The 18,595-nt window shown below is 45.3% G+C and overlaps 1 pseudogene; it reads left to right on the top strand.

Annotated features, from left to right (window-relative positions):
• Positions 1 to 9,526: 9,526 nt before the first annotated feature.
• Positions 9,527 to 13,308, top strand: LOC125554807 (tubby-like protein 4; annotated as a pseudogene).
• The last annotated feature ends 5,287 nt before the right edge of the window (positions 13,309 to 18,595 follow it).

Raw genomic sequence — 18,595 nt, 5'->3', positions numbered from 1 at the left:
TTTTTTGATGCAACCGTCAGGTCCGCCAGGAAGCTCGACCGATGTGACATGGCGGTTGGGGGAGTGTGGCGGCGACGATGAAGATGGGTGCTGAGTGGCATCAGCGCCAATGGGGAAGATGGGTAATGAGTGACATCGCCGAGTGAGGTTAGGTAGGTTTATATATGCGAAAGGTTGCGCTTCGGTGGGAAACAGGGCAGAATTGACTCGCGGGGGTGTGAAATGGATGAGACATGCGGCGGCAGCCATTAATGGCCGCTTTCATAGCAAAAACACGGCTATGGCATTGCTAGGAGTAGAACGACAGTACGGATAAATGCGTCATTGCTAAGAATAGATGCGGGAGGAATAGAACAGCCTAAAATTTTGACGGTTGGGTGTGAAGCTCACTCGAGATGAGCGTCACCAGCCTTCAAATTTGAAGGTTAGGCCCGTGTCAAAAAACATCATATATTATGGGACGTAGAGGGTACTATTTAGAGCGGCCTCAAAAATTATGAAGCCCGAGGTCAGCATAACCGATTCTGCTAGGTCGATTTTGTGCCGCAATATAAATGTTTATGATGGTGAACCGATGATATGATGACTCTCTTAGAGTTGTTCTTTATCATACAGACCTCATGCAATTTGTGATGCGTATCGTCAATCCTAAGTTGTTGCTTCTGGCCCTGCTTCTCCATACCAGACTAACTTTTTTCATGGCAACGTCTTTCAGTCGGACATACGAGCTGAGTGACCTCCTGATGAAGACGTGAACAGTTGCCGCTGCCAACCAAACGCTGCAAGATTTGCTTCCACTTTAATGACTGCATCTCTGGCCAGCTATTGCCACGGACAACACACCCTCCGTTGGTGGAGGTGGACAATACATCGGAACCTGGGGAGGATAATGGAAAGGCTAGAGTTCTTTGATAGTACTAACGGAATGCTACTGCTTTACGTACCAATAGATCGCTGCTGTTTTCAGGTTGACATCTCGCGACTTGACGGGTGGCCCGTCAAGCTGTGTCCTGATTGATATTTTCGCTGTCTACCGACTACCAGTCGAGTTCATCTCTGATTCTCTGAAAATATGGCTGGGATCCACTACTCTGCTATGATGACTGAACCTGACAGTGTCACTTTGATTGAGCTTTTAGCCACAAGACGCCACGCACAATTGGTTACACATCAAAAATGTCTGGTGCAGAAGTCTAAGTCAAAGATGAAGTGCAGCACAATCTCACCATGCACATGTTGCGGCGTGCAACGTTCAACCTCCTCCATGATGTCTTGTTGAGAAGAGAAAAAAAATGGGTTGTTCTCTTTTGGGCCATGAAATACAGCCCATTAACCATGGCCCGATGCAGCACGCAAGAAGCTGAAAGCAGTTAAAGCCTCACACTCACATCAAAAAGCCCAGCCCACGTAAGCCCAGATGCGGAACTTTATAGTAGTTTGTTTATTATGCGTTTGTGCATTCGGTGGTGCCAAGTGAAAAATCTTTTAAAGTCCCATCGTTGCTTGTGGAGACAACTTACTTTCTGGCCGTACATTATTCTGCTGCTGCATGAGACCACAATTGCTCAATGTTTAACGAATCATTTAGCAAAAGGAGAAGGGAAGTTTACATAAAGTGTATATATGCCTATATGGTATGGTCTTTTCCCCATCAAAAGTTCAACAAGTGTCTACCTCATCAAGAAAAGTTCAATAAGTGTCTCTCCGTTTGTTAGAACATCATACGGACATATCAAGGTGGTATATATACTTTATAAACATGATTACTGATGGTGATGTTGAGTTATACTAAGAGAGATACACTGAAAAATATGCAAGACATTTGGACCGAAGCCATGTCAACTAGTACGTATTCTTTCCCGGCAGTTCTGTATGGTAACCAATAGGAAGCAGTAGGTAAAACGTAGCGTGCAACACCGAACACTTATAAATTTCATTCTGCGTTTAACAATTATCGCGACCGCCCTCGCGCCACGGCACAATATGCACCGAAGCACTCGCAAAAATTGACGGCCCAACGACGCTAACCGCAGCTCGGCCGAACTCCATGAGCCATGAGCCGCTGTTCACATAACCCCATCACAAAAGTCAAGATCGCCCATGGATTCATACGCTGCAGCGTACGCGTCTCGTCGCGGAACAATTAATGAGTATCTAGTATCTCCGTGTGTGTCTATCTCTCGCATAACGCCAAACCAAGTTTTGGTCAGTGCAAGTGACATTCAGAAAAAGAAGTGCAGTACAGTTGTTGGAGAAGCAAATATACATAAAGTCTGCAAAGACCTGATGATTAGGTTAGACGGAAGCGCTTGTGATTGAGTCGTGGCACCTACATTTTGCGTGTGCTTAAATAGTGCAATATCGTTACGTACTAATAAACCTGTCCCTTTTTCAAAAGAAAAAGACGTAGATAAACTAGTAGCCCACCCAACGAACGGGTCTGCTCCGCGTCGGTGCATGAGCCACGAGGGCGCCGAACCACCAGCAATGCTCATAAACAACAGCTCATACAATGATCCATCGCGATCCGAGAAGGAACTATACTAGTATGTACACAGGGTTAGCTTTGGCTTCTTCTTCTTCTTCTTCTTCTTCTTCTTTTTTCTTTACTCTGCAAGCGGCAAGGTCTTAAGAAATTAAACAAATCGCTCTCGTCTCAGTCGATCGGAAGCAGGATGACGGCTTCGTCCACTGGAATAATCTCTGGACTCTGTTGCTCCTGGCGACCGACAGAATGGAAAATACTGTGCGTCGTAGGGGCAGCGGGCGGGAGAAGAAAACGTTTTCTCCTACTTAACGTGTGCATGCATGGCCGACGCGGGGAGAAAATTTTATATTGTTTCCGTGCGAGTAGGACGAAAGCGTTTGGCGCGTCGCTCCATGTGCGAGTTCGCAGGAATTGACCAGACAGGCGATAGCCAGGTGGGCCTGCCCGACGACTGCAATTTATTGAGGTCTTGAGAAGCACACCTACTAATTAATTAATTAATTGCAACTCAGAAAAACCTACGTATTAATTCGCCGGAAATCGTGTTTTTTATTCGCCCGCTTTGTTTCATTTTTTTCTTCGGAAAAAAGTTGAGGTGATGGGTTCATCCTAACCAATGTCTCGCTTCATTCTCAAGAGATCAAGCACCAGAAATGGAGTGCGTAGAGGGGCCCCACGTCCCCAACCGGAATTCATTTGAGCTTGCTAAGAACGGCGCACATAAAGTGATTGTTGGATTGAGACTTTGTGCCAAAGTGGTTGATGGAGAATGTCCACGTTTTCACCAGGGTGGCGACAAACATCAGACAAAAAATAGCTGAAATTTGCATCCTATAAAGGCATTTCTGATAGTAATAAGGATCAAGGCTTTGCAACATGTCGGCACTTTGGTTACTTGCTTATCTTGGTGCCCTTCAAGAAGAAGAAAAAATGTATCGTTTTCATAAAAGAAAATTGTGATTTACATATATCTTGGTTTAACATTTGACAAAATTTACTGGAAACATTTAAATATATTTAGTTCATGCCAATATTTTCTTGTTACATGGAACACCTATCCTATAAAACCCATGGTGGCACTGCTAGAGTTATGGCCTCAATTGGCGAAGCTTCTGAAGTGTGCAATTGTTCTATTTATGTGATGTCAGTGGCTGGTTCAGTTCCAGTGTTCAAAGTATATTAAGTTGTAATGTTTGTGTTGGCTCTGGTGAACTTAATATGTTCAAACTGTTTGATCTGATCCTGATGTAAGAACTTGATGTAATACTGAAGTCTGATGTTGCATTACACTAGGGGTGGCCCCATCAGCCAGGGAGCCCAGTATAGGGCTGGCCTTGGGGATCATGAGGCCTGGCGACGACCCAGATCCATGAAGAAGTCCACGGGGCTGGAAAGCAGATATGAGACCATCTTGGTGTGCAAGCCAAGGAACCCTCGAAAAGAGGTCGGTTAGGATCCTATAAACCGTAGATCTTGTCCCCCATATAAGGCGAGGCTAGGGGTAGACATCCCCATCTACTCTCGTAGACTAGATTCTTGGTAGCCATATTCATCATCATCCATGTAACCCCCTCGCACAAGGTGCTCCATCATCAATACAAAACACAAAGCATGATGTGGGGTATTACCTCACCATGAGGGCCCGAACATGGGTAACGCCCTTGTGTGAACTCCCTTCTAGCACTTCTGGCCACGCCCACCACCATACCGAGAGTACTAGCAGTTTCCTGTACCATCAGTAGGCGCGCCAGGGAGGGGTTGCGTTAGCCGAAGATCGATTCTAGATCAGATATCTAGTCATGCCCGATGACTTCATGACGGGACAAATGTTCATCTATGGCCCCCTCAAGTTCATCACGGACAGTCAAGGGCTCCTCTATGATGAGACCACACCTTCCCCCCATTGACCCCATGCACTTCGGGAGCCTCGAGTTCCAGTTCGATCAACATGACGACACCATATGCCTATATGCTCCTTTATCACCCTTGGCGCCCGAGGCTTGGCCAATCTCGGCCAAACTCGAAATGGCTGGATCTTCATCAACCCGCCAGCCCACCCAATCAGAAAGTGTCAACAAGATCTTCCAGGTCGCCGATACGTGTTGGGCCCAGAAGCTCGCACGACAAACGGGCTATGTGATTGCACCAGCAGCTACAGAGCACCTAGAGTTGTTGGACTGCACGGTCACCTTCGGCCGTAAGGACCACCTAGCTTACATCCCTCACCCAGGGAAGTTTGCCATTGTAGTAGACTTGATCGTTAGCGGCTTCTGGCTCCCAGGATTGTGATGGACGGGGGCAGGGGGATCAACGTCATCTTCCAGGACACTCTGGCAAAAATGGGTATCTTGAAGTCTCGTTTGCAACACCCACATTGACCAGCTTCCACGGCTTCATGCCAAGCCGCCCGGTGAAACCCCTCGCTCACCTCGACCGACAGGTTGCGTTTGGAGATGAAGAAACTTCAGGTCAGAAACATTCCTCTTTGAGGTCGTGCCATTATGCATGGGATACAATGTCATCCTTGGCAAGCCAACCTATGTAAAGCTCATGGCGCTACCGATCTATGTGTATCTCTAGCTCAAGATGCCAGGACCAAATGTAATGATCACCGTCCACGGCAAAACTGAAAAAGGGCTCGAGGCAGATGTCACCAACATCGAGCTTGTGAAAGCCACTACGGCTTTCGTAGAGCTCGAAGAAATCAAGAAGTACATTGAACCGACCACAACAACACAACCACTAAAGCCCAAGCCCGGACTAGCCTTCTAATGGGCTGTTGATAAGAAGAAGTTCCAAGTTCACTCCAAAGACCCAACAAAAATAGTAGACATAGGGAGAGACTTACTTCTCGAGCAGGAGACGGTATGAAGAATATTTTGTGTGCTTGGTAATTGTCGGATCCGGGGCTCCACAGACCCAAGAAGGTTCGAACTCTGGGGCGTGTGCGAAGATCTCAACCTCTCAAGTCTCAAGCTCGTCACCCGATAGCCTAGCCTCGTCGGGTACACGCTCGAGCGGGGGAAAGAGATGAACACGACAGTTCAGGTTTGGGCCACCTTGCGGTGTAAAAACCTACTCCTACTTTGTGGTGGATTGGCCTTGCGAGGGGCTGAGGACGAACAAGTATAGAGGATGAATTGCCTCGTGAGGGCTATGGTGGTGAGGGTGGAAAGGATCCGATCTGGGTCGACCCCCCTCTACGGTGGTGGCTAATTTATATTTATAGTGGCCTCGGTCCTCTTCCCCCAAACTTAGGCTTGAAGGGATCCCACAGTGGCCAATTCGAAGGGGACAAGAAGTACATCTAATCTTGACGAAAGGTGGTCTTCGCCTGCAAAGCTTCTGGTCGTGAGGCTGTGGTGGGCTCGATGATGACATCCGCCATGCCGAGCTCGTGGTCTTGGTCTTGTTGCACTATAATGGAAACCTTTGGGGGATTCCTCAGGAACCCGCGCTTGTCCTTGCCTCCTTAGCACCAAAGAGGAAACTGTCTCCTCTGTGCCCGCTGGCACCCGCCTGGCCATGGTCATCATGGCTCATGTCGTCGTAGCCTCGTGAGGCTGGGTACCTGCATAGAAATCTCCGCTCCCCGGGAGGCCGCCTCCTTCGGAGGTCTTCGCGTCGTTTGCCACGCGAGGCTAGGGCCCTCGTGAGGGTCTTGTCTTGAAGATCTTGCCGCTGGGCCGTGCCGGGCCGTCGAGGGAGCCACGTCGTGGGCCGCAGGCAGGTAGGTCTGGGTACCCTGGTTTCCAGAATGCCGACAGTAGCCCCCAAACCCAAGGCACGCCTGAGCTGGCTTCCAGGCAAAGCCAAGGGGCATGGTCGAAGCGCCACGGGCCCTAACCGCCTGCGGGCCCCGGCACGACACGTGGAGCCTGACGGGACGCGGACGCCTCCACTTCCACACGTCGACTCGGCAACTGCCTAGGCTGACAAAAGACTGGCGCATGTCTGCAGAGCCATCATTGCTTCCCCTTGCCTTGCTCCAGATCCCCTTCTTCCCACCGAAGGCTTCTCCAGATCCAATCGCACTCCGCCCCCTTTCTCCTTCCCCGGCACCGGTGACCACACGAAGGCGCCCTGGAAGTCGAAGCTTGCGGCGCAAGCCGCAAGCTCCTCCTCCTCCTCTCTTGCACTAGCACTTGGCGCGTCCTCCATCACTGAGGAGGCGCACCTCGCCCCCGTGCTCCCGCAGACGGCGAGTGGTGACAACGAGATTTAAATATTATCGCAAACATATTCATCATGAGATTTAAATAAATTTTCAAGATCATAAGAATCATCACCCCAATCATTATCATTGCAACAAGTAGTGGACATAGCAAAATTAGCGTCCCCAAGCTTGGGGTTTTGCATATTAATTTCACAATCTACATTAATAGAATTTATAGTAAAATCATTGCAATCATGCTTTTCATTCAAGTAGCTATCTTGAATCACTTCATATATTTCTTCATCACAATTTTCAGATTCACGAATCTCAAGCAAAACTTCATAAAGATAATCTAGTGCACTCAACTCACTAGCAATTGGTTCATCATGATTGAATCTTTTAAAAAGATTAGCAAGTGGATGAGGATCCATATCAAGAGATGTATAGAAAGTGAAGATGCAAGCGAATAGAAGACACATGGCACACAAGCAAAGAAGAGATCTGACGAGAAAACGACGAACGAAAAATAGGGCGGATAAAACGGCAATTTTTTGTGAAGTGGGGGAGAGGAAAATGAGAGGAAAATGGGAAATAATGTAAATTGCGACGAGATGAGATTTCAGATTAGGAACCTGGTAGATGTTGAAGATCCTCCCCGGCAACGGCGCCAGAAATTCCTTTTGATGGCGGCTTGAAGGTACGTCGGTATTTCCCCAAAGAGGAAGGGGTGATGCAGCATGGCGGTGGTAGGTATTTCCCTCAGTTATGAAACCAAGGTTATCGAACCAGTAGGAGAACCAAGCAACACAACGTAAACAACCCTGCACACAAATAACAAATACTCGCAACCGATGTGTGAAAGGGGTTGTCAATCCCTTTCGGGTAGCGGCGCCTCAAGATAGGCAAACATGTGTGAGATAAATTGTAGTAGATTGATAGATCGAACGCCAAATAAAATAAATGAGAATAAATTGCAGCAAGGTATTTTTGTATTTTTGGTTCAATAGATCTGAAAATAAAAGGAAAGGAAAAGTAGATCGCAAAGGCAAATAATATGAGAAAGAGACCCAAGGGCCGTAGGTTTCACTAGTGGCTTCTCTCGAGAAATATAGCAAACGGTGGGTAAACAAATTACTGTTGGGCAATTGATAGAACTTCAAATAATCATGATGATATCCAGGCAATGATCATTATATAGGCATCACATCCAAGATTAGTAGACCGACTCCTGCGTGCATCTACTACTATTACTCCACACATCGATCACTATCCAGCATGCATCTAGTGTATTAAGTTCATGGAGAAAAGGAGTAATGCAATAAGAACGATTACATGATGTAGACAAGATCTATCTATGTAGAGATAGACCCAATCGTTTTATCCTTAGTAGCAACGATACATACGTGTCGGTTCCCCTTCTGTCACTGGGATCAAGCACCATAAGATCGAACCCACTACAAAGCACCTCTTCCCATTGCAAGATAAATAGATCAAGTTGGCCAAACAAAACCCTAATATCAGAGAAGAAATACGAGGCTATAAGCAATCATGCATATAAGAGATCAAAGAAACTCAAATAACTTTCATGGATATAAAAAGATAGATCTGATCATAAACACAACGTTCATCTGATCCCAACAAACACACCGCAAAAAGAGTTACATCATATGGATCTCCAAGAGACCATTGTATTGAGAATCAAACGAGAGAGAGGAAGCCATCTAGCTACTAACTACAGACCAGAAGGTCTACAAAGAACTTCCCACGCATCATCAGAGAGGCACAAATGGAAGTGATGAACCCCTCCATGATGGTGTCTAGATTGGATCTGGTGGTTCTGGACTCTGCGGCGGCTGGAATTGATTTTCGTCGACTCCCCTAGGGTTTCTGGAATATTGGGGTATTTATAGAGCAAAGAGGCGGTCTGGGGGGCACCCGAGGTGGGCACAACCCACCAGGGCGTGCTTGGGCCTCTTGGCGTGCCCTGGTGGGTTGTGCTCCCCTCGGAGCACGGCGCTGACTTGGCCCATTGGGTGTCTTCTGGTCCATAAAAAATCTCCGTCAAGTTTCATTGCATTTGGACTCCGTTTGGTATTGATTTCCTGCGATGTAAAAAACATGCAGAAAACAGCAACTGGCAATTGGCACCATGTCAATAGGTTAGTGCCAAAAATGATATAAAATGACTATAAAATGATTATAAAACATCCAAGACTGATAATATAACAGCATGGAACAATAAAAAATTATAGATACATTGGAGACGTATCAGGACCCAACGTCTCCAGTAGCAGGAGGAGGACCTCAAGGCCCGTGAATCAAAGCTTGCCGATCGTGACTCCAAGCTGGCCCAGGTGACCACTGAACAGGTTGCGGAGCACGATCGCCTAGCCAAGCTGAAGGAGGAGGTGGATGAAGCCCAGGCATCCCACGCCGAACATGTCTCTGAGTTGACAACCCAGCTGGAGGCCAGGGAGAGGATCCTTGCTTCCGCCAAGAAGTAGGCGGCCGTGGAACATGAAGCCTTCCTCTTATTCGAGCTTAGGTCTCGCGAGGTGCTACGCTCCATCTGTAGGGGAGGGTACGAGGAGCCCGCTAGCGACCCTAAGGACGGCCTTGCAGGGCTCTCCTCCAAGCTTGCCGGAGCGCTTGAGGGCGCTGCCGCTGAAGAGGAATCCATCCTGGAGGAGGAGTGTCGTTCTCGCTTCACCGCAGCTCTAACACGCGTCCTCAGCTAGCTCTACCTCCAGGATCCGGGTTTCAACTTCGACACGGTGATCCGCCCAGTTGCTCCCGAGTCCCGCGCTACTGCTGCGAAGGCTGTGAAGGATCGCGTGGATGCGCTACTGAAGAAGTTCCTCTACATCCCCGATGCTACGCCCATGGTGGTGGGGGCCAGCAACGGCGATGATGGCAGCAGCGACGTTGACGACGGGCTCCCAGCGACCGGGGCAAGCGGCGGCGATGGCCAAGGCGATGGTGGCGCTTCTTTCTAGTTTTTATCTTGCGACATTTACCGTGCCTCGTGGAGGCGTAAAACTTCTGTTTGAATTTTTGGAACACTTTGTGCTTGTAATAACTATTAGGACTCCATGATTTTCTTATTCGTGCTTGGTTTCTTTCATGTTTAATTTTGTGCTCTGCGTCGACAGGGCCCAGCCTTGCGCATACCTCGACCGGCGTTGGGGCGTCCGGATCGCCGGGACGACACCAAGGGGCGAGGGGCTATGTGACTAGTGAGGCCCCTGAGTCACGATGCTCAGGGGTCCCCCTTGACGTACGAGCAACTCTCATCAAGGAAACGTGGGTAGAGATGAAGTTAATCCGGAGTCCTCCATACCTTCCCCCGCAAGCTTTCGCCTGGGAGGGGCGCGAGAAGACTAGGTACAAGGGACCTGGAAGGTGGCGTGCGCAAGGCCGGGCCTGAGTGTAGCCCCCGTATCCAGCCCCCTCGTGCACACATTTTAGGGGAATGTGGCGTGACAGGGCCGTGGATCCATCCTGAGGTTGGTGCATCCCCTAGGGTGCCCTCAGTTGTTTATCCACCAGCGCGGAGCATGGGGCTTCCACTTGGGCATGGGCATCGCTCCTATGGGACCGTGTCGTCCGCCAGCGCGGAGCATGGGGCTTCCACTTGGGCGTGGGTGGGAGTTCCCGTGGGGGGGGAGACTCCGGGGCGTGTATAGCCCCGTTCGTACACGTGGCTAGCACAGCAGAACTGGAGGAGGTGTATTTGGGCACCTGTGAGCTAGCGCGGTACTCACGAGGCCTTACCTCATGGTGGGTTGCGCCTGAATCTTCTGGCATAGAGCATGCTTATGAGACCTGTGTGGTGGGGGCTCCCTGCACCGAATGAACCTCAGGAGGTTATCACATGAGAAGGCCGAACACCAATGACCGCAGTGTTGGGAAACGTAGCATGCAATTTCAAAAAAATCCTACGCTCATGCAAGATCTATCTAGGACATGCATAGCAACGAGAGGGGGAGAGTGTTTCCACGTACCCTCGTAGACCGAAAGCGGAAGCGTTTGACAACGCGGTTGATGTAGTCGAACTTCTTCTAGATCCGACCGATCAAGCACCGAACATACAACACCTCCGAGTTCTGCACACGTTTAGCTCGATGACGTTCCTCGTCCTCTTGATCCAGCAAAGGTGTCTAGGAAGAAGATGAGTTCCTTCAGCACGACGGCGTGGTGACGGTGATGGTGAAGTGATCCGCGCAGGGCTTCGCCTAAGCACTATGAAGATATGACCGGAGGCGTAAACTGTGGAGGGGGGCGCCGCACACGGCTAACAATTGTTGGTGTGTGTTCTAGGCGCCCCCTCCCCATATATATATATATATATATATATAGGACAACACTATTCTAATCCTGGATCACGGAGCCCTATAATATAGATGAACCAAGGATTAGAATAACTATTTGGATCACGGAGCCCTATATAGGAGCAGCGAAGGTGTTCCCGAACTCACAAAAAGAAAAAAAAGAAATCCCACCCCCGAACCCCCGTTCCCCACCTCTCCATCGCTCTCTCCCTGATCCCCGTCGCCGCCAACCCCGCTGTCGCGCGCCTCCTCCCTCACAGCTCCTCTCCCCACGGTTGGCGGGCCTCCTCCCCACGGCCGGCGTGCCTCCGCCCTCCACCCCCGGTCGGCGCGGATCCTCTCACGCAGTCGGGCCGAGGGGGCAGGAGCTGCTGCCGCCCCCGCCGACGTCGTCGTCCTACGAGGCGTGCGACCTCTCCGACAACGAGGCGGTGCCGGCCACGTCCTGGGCCACCCTGCCCAACAGGGCGCTGTTGTGCCGCCCGCCGCCGCTCGATGTCGGGAGGTGCACCTGCATCATTGTCAGGGAGAAGGCCACCGGCGCCAGAGGCGTCGCGCTCTACTCGCTCTACACCAACGTGAGCTAATCCCCGTCCTCCCCCTTCTCTTTCTCGGCTTCAAACTTTCAAAATCCAGGGGAGAGTAGTGTGATTAGTTGCTGAGATTGGTGTCATAAGGATTCGTGTGTGCCCATCTCTCTGTTGTGCAATTGCAGGAGGGGAAGAGGCGGCAGGACCGGAAGCTGGCGGTGGCCCGGCACCGGAGGATAGGGAGGTCGGAGTTCATCATGGCGCAGAAACAGGACGGTGTCTTCTGCAGCTCCGACAAGAACTTCCTCGGAACTATGTGTGCCAATCTTGTTGGATCCAAGTACCAGATTTGGGGCCAGGTACATGATGTTCCCCTTCGTGATTCTTGATGTCGCTCTCCTGGATTCCGGACTGATTTACCATGGTATACATGAACCAATGATGAGTGTTAATGGTCGCCGATGTAGGGGAACCGGGTCGATGAGCTTAAGAGCCGGTCCAAGCGGCTTCTTGGCGTTATCGCGTAAGATTCAATCTCCATGCGTGACATGTCCATGAATTGTATGGATTTCTTGACCAATTTTTTATTTCTGCAGGTTTGCCCCTACTATTACTACGGTCATGGGGAGTTTCAGAAGCATGAGGGCATGGATCCCAAGAACCACTCCATGCAGGTGAGGACCAACAGTTCTGCTCAGGTAAATCCATTTGCAACACTGGGAGATTCATTAGTGAACTTGAATGGATTCGTTTAAACCAAGGAGGCATATGGCCTTTAGTTGTGGAATGTTGCTGCAGATTCAGCACGTCAGTGGGCTTCCAAAGGATTGGCGGGAGAAGAGGAGCAGAGCTGACCAACTCTGCTCAAGATCACCTTTCTACAACAATGTAAGCAGCTTCCCTTAAGAAACTTATTGACCCTTTAGATCGACGTGTCGGGAATTGGGAGCTAAGCTTTGAGATGTAATTGTTTCACCAGTACCTAAAACATAATGTGTCTGTTTTCTGCATTTGCAATAGATGACGAAGCACTACGAACTAGATTTCAGAGAGAGGGTTGGGAGGATGGATACAAGGTGCAGACATCAGTGAAGAACTTCCAGATGACTTTGGAGGTAAAATTCTGCTTCGACCAGATCCCGCCGCTGCGGCCAGTGCCCCGACCTGATCCTGACGCCCAGCACTCTCCCGCATCCCATGGCCTACGCGCCTCCAACCATGGCCACTGCCTTCCCCACCCACGAGAGCCACCAACCCCCCATCGGCTGGGACGGCCAGGGAGGATACTGCGACCATCCAGCGGCCGCCGTGCCATCCAGCTGCAGTTCAGAGCCGCCAATAGCTGCAGGTCACACCCATACCCAACAGCGCCGCTGGCGCAAAGGTCTTCATGCTTGTACCGGTGCTTGGGGGTGTGTCGGAGCACTGCTGCCCACCTTGGCAGCTGCATAATTGATTCACCTAGTTTTAACAAGTACGTATTGTGTTTCAGTGACTGATCTCTACCCGTTTCACATCGAGCATGTATTTTGTCTTGTAGATGCCGGTGAGGCCAAAAGTGCCGGCGGGGATCAAAGGAGGAAGCAACAAAAGAAGTAGCCACGCGATCCAGTACAACAAGCTGCAGGTAGTGCAACATTTTTGTGCACTTCAGTTCAGCTTCTACTCGCGTGCCATGCTGCCACTACCCTGGTGGCGCAACCCGCCTCTCCCTGTTAATTACTGCGTGCGAGAGCAATGCAGGTGTTGCCCCTGCACATGCAGCCTCAGCAGGCGTTGTATATTTTAGTAACAGTTTCATGATGTTGTAGATAGGTGGCATTTGTGCCAGTGGGTGTTTGTGATTATTCCTAAATGGGGATATCTCGTTTCATATTTCTGTTGCTTACCACATGGGTGTGTAGTGTGTGCTGATATGCGACACAACCACTGCCTGGCAGCACACGCATGCCACCAAACATCCTAGTAGTATCTTTTTTAGGTCAAATGTGTGTACTACAACATGTTCAGCTGTCAGTTGTGAATTAGATACATGATATTTCGACATTTCCCATTTCAAAAATATTGATGAATATTTCTACATGTGTATATTGAACTTAAGAATTTGCATCTGATTTTTATAGACCAAAACACCGTAGTTTAAAAATGCAATAAATAAAATAAAAAATCACGTGAAGTTCACTAGGAATACATAGGAAATATGGAGAACAAAAACGTTGACGTTATTTTTTTCAAAAGTAAATTTTTTAGAAAACCATCAAGTTAAAAGAAACAAACATTTGTAAATCCAGCATCGCTGAATAAAGAAGTTCAAAGGAAAAACTAACAAACACAAAACTCAGGTAGAGCAATTAGATATTATATAAAATATAAAAAAAATCACATTTCGAAAATAAACTAGGATTTTCCTGGCTTCTAAAAAAACCCTAGAATTTCAAATTTAAATAACTAAGGGTTCAATGTTTATTAAATAACTAATATTTTCCTCATTGCTAATGAATAAATAAGTAAGTTAGAAAACAGAGCGTTTCATAACTTGTAAAACAATGATTTTCTCTGTTTTTAAAAAAATCTAGAAGTTCAAATTTTATGACACAAAAGTTCAATGCTTATTACAAACCAAGAAGGTCAAATTGACAAAAAAATAGTTTTTAAAAGTTCATAAAATACGGGTTTCCTTGTTTCTAAAAAAATCTAGAAGTTTCAATATAAATAATAGAGCGGTTCGATGTTTATTACAAAATCAATAAGGTTAGATAAAATATTTTTCAAAAAGGTTTATAAAAAAGAGAAGTTCAAATGAAAATAATGAAGTGGTCCGATCTTTATTCTGAAACTAGGATTTCCCTGTTACTCAAAGAATAAACCAAGAAGTTCAAAATTAAAAAAAGGGGCAGTTCAAAAAATATTGAAAAACGGAGGCCCCTATTTCTAATAAAAGCAAGAGGTTCAAATTTAATGACGAAGAATTTCGATGCTTATTACAAATCCAAGAAGTTCCAATTAATAAAGATTAGTTCCAAAAAAAATATATAAATCAGATTTTCCATGTTTATATACTAAGAAATAGAAAAAGGCTCACTTTGAAAATGTTAACTCTCAAAGTTCAAATTTAATAAATTGGATAGTTCGACAAAAAATAGAAAACAAAAAAGAGACATACATATCTTTGTACAAAAAAATCCCATGGAATTTTATTTTTGTCTTTGGAAAATGGATGTTTCTCGTTCCTTAAAAACACCTGAAAGTTCAAATTTAAATAACGAGCGGTATGATATTTATTAAGGAATTAGGATTTTCCCCGTTACTAAAGAATAAATTAAGAAGCTCAAATTAAAAAATAAGAGAAGTTACAAATTTTATAGAGAAAATCGATTTTCACCGTTTCTAGAAAAAACCTAGAGTTTCAAGTTTAAATACCGGAGAAGCTCAATGTTTAAATAGCAGCAAAGTTGTGTGTTTTCAATAGCTTTCCATCGGTATATCATTTGCTCAATTCTGGCAATTGGTTGGGGATTTATGGATAAAAAACAATACATGAAAAATAGAGTGAAGTTCAAAAAGAAGTGCTCCAGAAGTTCAACCTCTCCAAGAAGTGCATTTTTGGAGACTCTGTTTTTCCAATGAAGGCATAACACATGATCTCAGAAGTTCAGGTTGATAACTGCCAGAAGTTCACGTACTACACGGTGTTCATTTTGTATTAAAAAGAATAAAAATGCAAGGCCTAAAGTTTTGTTGCTAGAAGTTCAAGTGCTCGGCCCGAGAAAGTTTAAAAATTCTTGTGAGAGAGGTTGAACAAAAATACGTGACAAAAGTTCAAGCTGAAAACAACGAGAAGTTCAACTACCGCAAGGAATGCATTTCAGGTGAGAACAAAATTATAGAAAAATAAAAGCTTAAAAGGTTTGCTGAAAGAAGTTCAAGTGCTCTGTCCGGAGAAGTTCAAAAATTCTTGCGAAAGAGGTTCACCTTGTATTTACATGATCGGTTTTTTCCGTATAAAAATCGAATACAATTCTTTACCCAAAATATAAAAAGGTGAAGTTCAAATTGAAATAACAGAGAAGTTTAGAGTTTATTAAAACCTAGGATTTACCTGTTCAAAAAATGAAAAACATAACGCCCTCTTTTACACTTAAAAAAACTCATAAACGAAAAAAATGGTTGCTAGAAGTTCAACTGCTCGGCGAGGAAAAGTTCAAAAAATTTCTTCTGAGAGAGGTTCACCGTGTATTTAGATGTCCAAAATACATAAAAAATACGTTGTTTTTGTGTTTTAAAATAATTCTCTCAAACCAGAGAGAATTTCAAAGTGATAACAACCGGAAGTTCACGTACTACATGGTGTGTATTTCATATAAGAAAAATACAATAAAGTGAAATAGAGTGAAGTTCAACTACTTCACGCAGTGCGTTTCCATTCGCAATGAAGGAAAAAATCATGATCTCGTCATTTCTCTAATTTACTTCAAAACAACAGGAAATATCATCTGTGTAAGTTCAAGTCCTCGATCGAAGAAAGTTAAAAAAATATTGTGAGAGAGGTTTGTACAAAAAGAGTATCATTTGTGTAACACTGACGAAATGGATGAGAAAATTACAAAGGAAAATACGTCACAGAAGTTCAACGTGAAAACAGAATGAAGTTCAACTACTATAGTGAATGAATTTGAGATGAAAAACTTTTAAAATAGCCGGGAGTATGAAAAAATGATCAACACGTGAAAGTTGCGTGTTTACAATAGCTTTCCATCGGTATATCACTTGCTCAATTCCAGTGAGTGGATGGAGAGTTACGAGCAATGGATGAAGAGCTACGAGCAAGAAAAGAACGTGAAAAAACAGAGTGAAGTTCAGGTACACGCGCCGAGAAGTTCAGGTTCTTCACGCGGTGCATTTTCGAAGAATCTGTTTCGCGATAAAGGCAGAATGCATCATCCCGCCGTTTTCGAAATTACTTGAAAACAGTTAGGAATCAGAGAAAACCATCAACATGAAAAAGTTTCACATTTTCCATAGCTTTTCAGCGGTATATTATTTGCCCCATTCCGATAACGTTTGTAGAAATTACGGCAAAAATACGTTTTTAACCATTTTCAAAACTGACATAAAACCGTAATGAATTAGGAGAAACAATATATACAAAAAAGTTTCGCATTTCTTCAAGATTTCCAACACCATATCATTTGCTGCATTTGGACATATGGTTAAAAAATTAGCTCGAAAATACGAACTCGGTGGAACTTGTACCGTTTTCTAAATTACTTTCAAACCATTCAAAATTAGAAAACACGTTTAACATAAAAAAGTAGCGCATTTTCATAAGCTTTCCAACACCATATTATTTGCCTTAATTGGATTAGCCGTTTAGAAATGGCGTCAAAAATATGAACTAGGGTGTTCGGTTTGCGAAATTTTATGATTTTCCGAATTACTCTTTAACCGTAGGGAATTAGAGAAAACTTTCAACATGTGGAAGGAGCGGTTTCGCAGCAGCTTTCCAACGCCATATTATTTGTCTCATTCCGGAAAAGGTTTAAAAATGCAATCGAAAATACGATTCACATTTTTTGTATGAAGAAAAAACGGTTTTCAAAACTGCTCTTAAACCGCTTACATTTTGGACACCTTTTAGCTGAAGTTCAACCTAGTACTCGGGGAAGGTCAGGCGCGTTACTCGGGAAGTTCAGAATAAACACTATTCTGATCACGGGATCAGAATAATATTCTGATCACAACCTGACCTGCCTCGCTAGTAGTACGTTGAACTTCCCTGTGAACTAGGTTGAACTTCCGCCAACATTGCCCAAATGGGGCTTGCGATACACCGTTGGAAAGCTATGGACACCAATATCATGACCTAACTTAAATTTTTGGCAAATATAAGCGGTTTAAGAGCAGTTTTGAAAACCGTTTTTTCTTCGCACAAAAAACGTGAATCATATTTTTGATCGCATTTCTAAACCGTTTATCGGAATGAGGCATATAATATGGCGTTGGAAAGCTGCTGCAAAACCGCTCCTTCCACATGTTGAAAGTTTTCTCTAATTCCCTATGGTTAAAGAGTAATTTGAAAAAACGTAAAATTTCATAAACCGAACAGCTGAGTTCGTTTTTTCGATGTCATTTCTAAACGGCTAACCCAATGGAGGCATATGATATGGCGTTGGAAAGCTTATGAAAATGCGCTACTTTTTCATCTTGAAAGTTTTTTTTTCTAGTTTTGAATGGTTTAAGAGTAATTTAGAAAATGGTCCAAGTCTTACCGAGTTCGTATTTTCGAGCTAATTTTTTAACCGTGCGTCTGAGTGCAGCAAATGATATGGCGTTGAAAAGCTTGAACAAATGCAAATTTTTTTGGTATGTATTGTTTCTCCCAATTCTTTACGGTTTTAAGTCAGTTTCGTAAATGGTGAAAAACATATTTTCGCCGTAATTTCTACAAACTTTATCGGAATGGTGCAAATAAAATACCGCTGAAAAGCTACGGAAAATGCGAAACTTTTCCATGTTGATGGTTTTCTCTGATTCCTAGACGTTTTCAAGTAATTTCGAAAACAACGGGATCATGCGTTCTGCCTTTATCGCGAAACAGATTCTTCGAAAATGCACCGCATGAAGAATCTGAACTTCTCGGCACGTCTACCTGAACTTCACTCTGTTTTTCACGTGATTTTTTTGCTCGTAGGTCTCCATCCACTGCTCATAACTCTCAATTGAGCAAGTGATATACCAGTGGAAAGCTGCTGGAAGCACATAACTTTCCCGTGTTGATCATTTTTTTCATACCCGTGATGATTTTAAAAGTTTTTCATCTGAAATTCAGTCAACGTAGTAGTTGAACTTCATGTTGTTTTCACGTTGAACTTCTTTGACGTATTTTTGTTTGTAATTTTCTCATCCATTCATTAGTGTTACACAAATGCTACTCCTTTTGTACAAACCCCTCTCACAATATTTTTTTAACTTTATCCAACCGAGGACTTGAAACTTACACAAATGATATTCCTGTAGTTTTGAGGTAAATTAGAAAATGGCGAGATCATGATTTCTGCGTTCATCGTGAACGGAAATGCACTGCGTGAAG

This window comes from Triticum urartu, chromosome 4A (genome assembly GCF_056163025.1).
Source record: "Triticum urartu cultivar PI428250 chromosome 4A, HENAU_Tu73, whole genome shotgun sequence".
NCBI classification, from domain to species: domain Eukaryota; kingdom Viridiplantae; phylum Streptophyta; class Magnoliopsida; order Poales; family Poaceae; genus Triticum; species Triticum urartu.
Note: the sequence above shows the minus strand (reverse complement) of the source record. Positions and strands in the feature narration are given on the sequence as shown.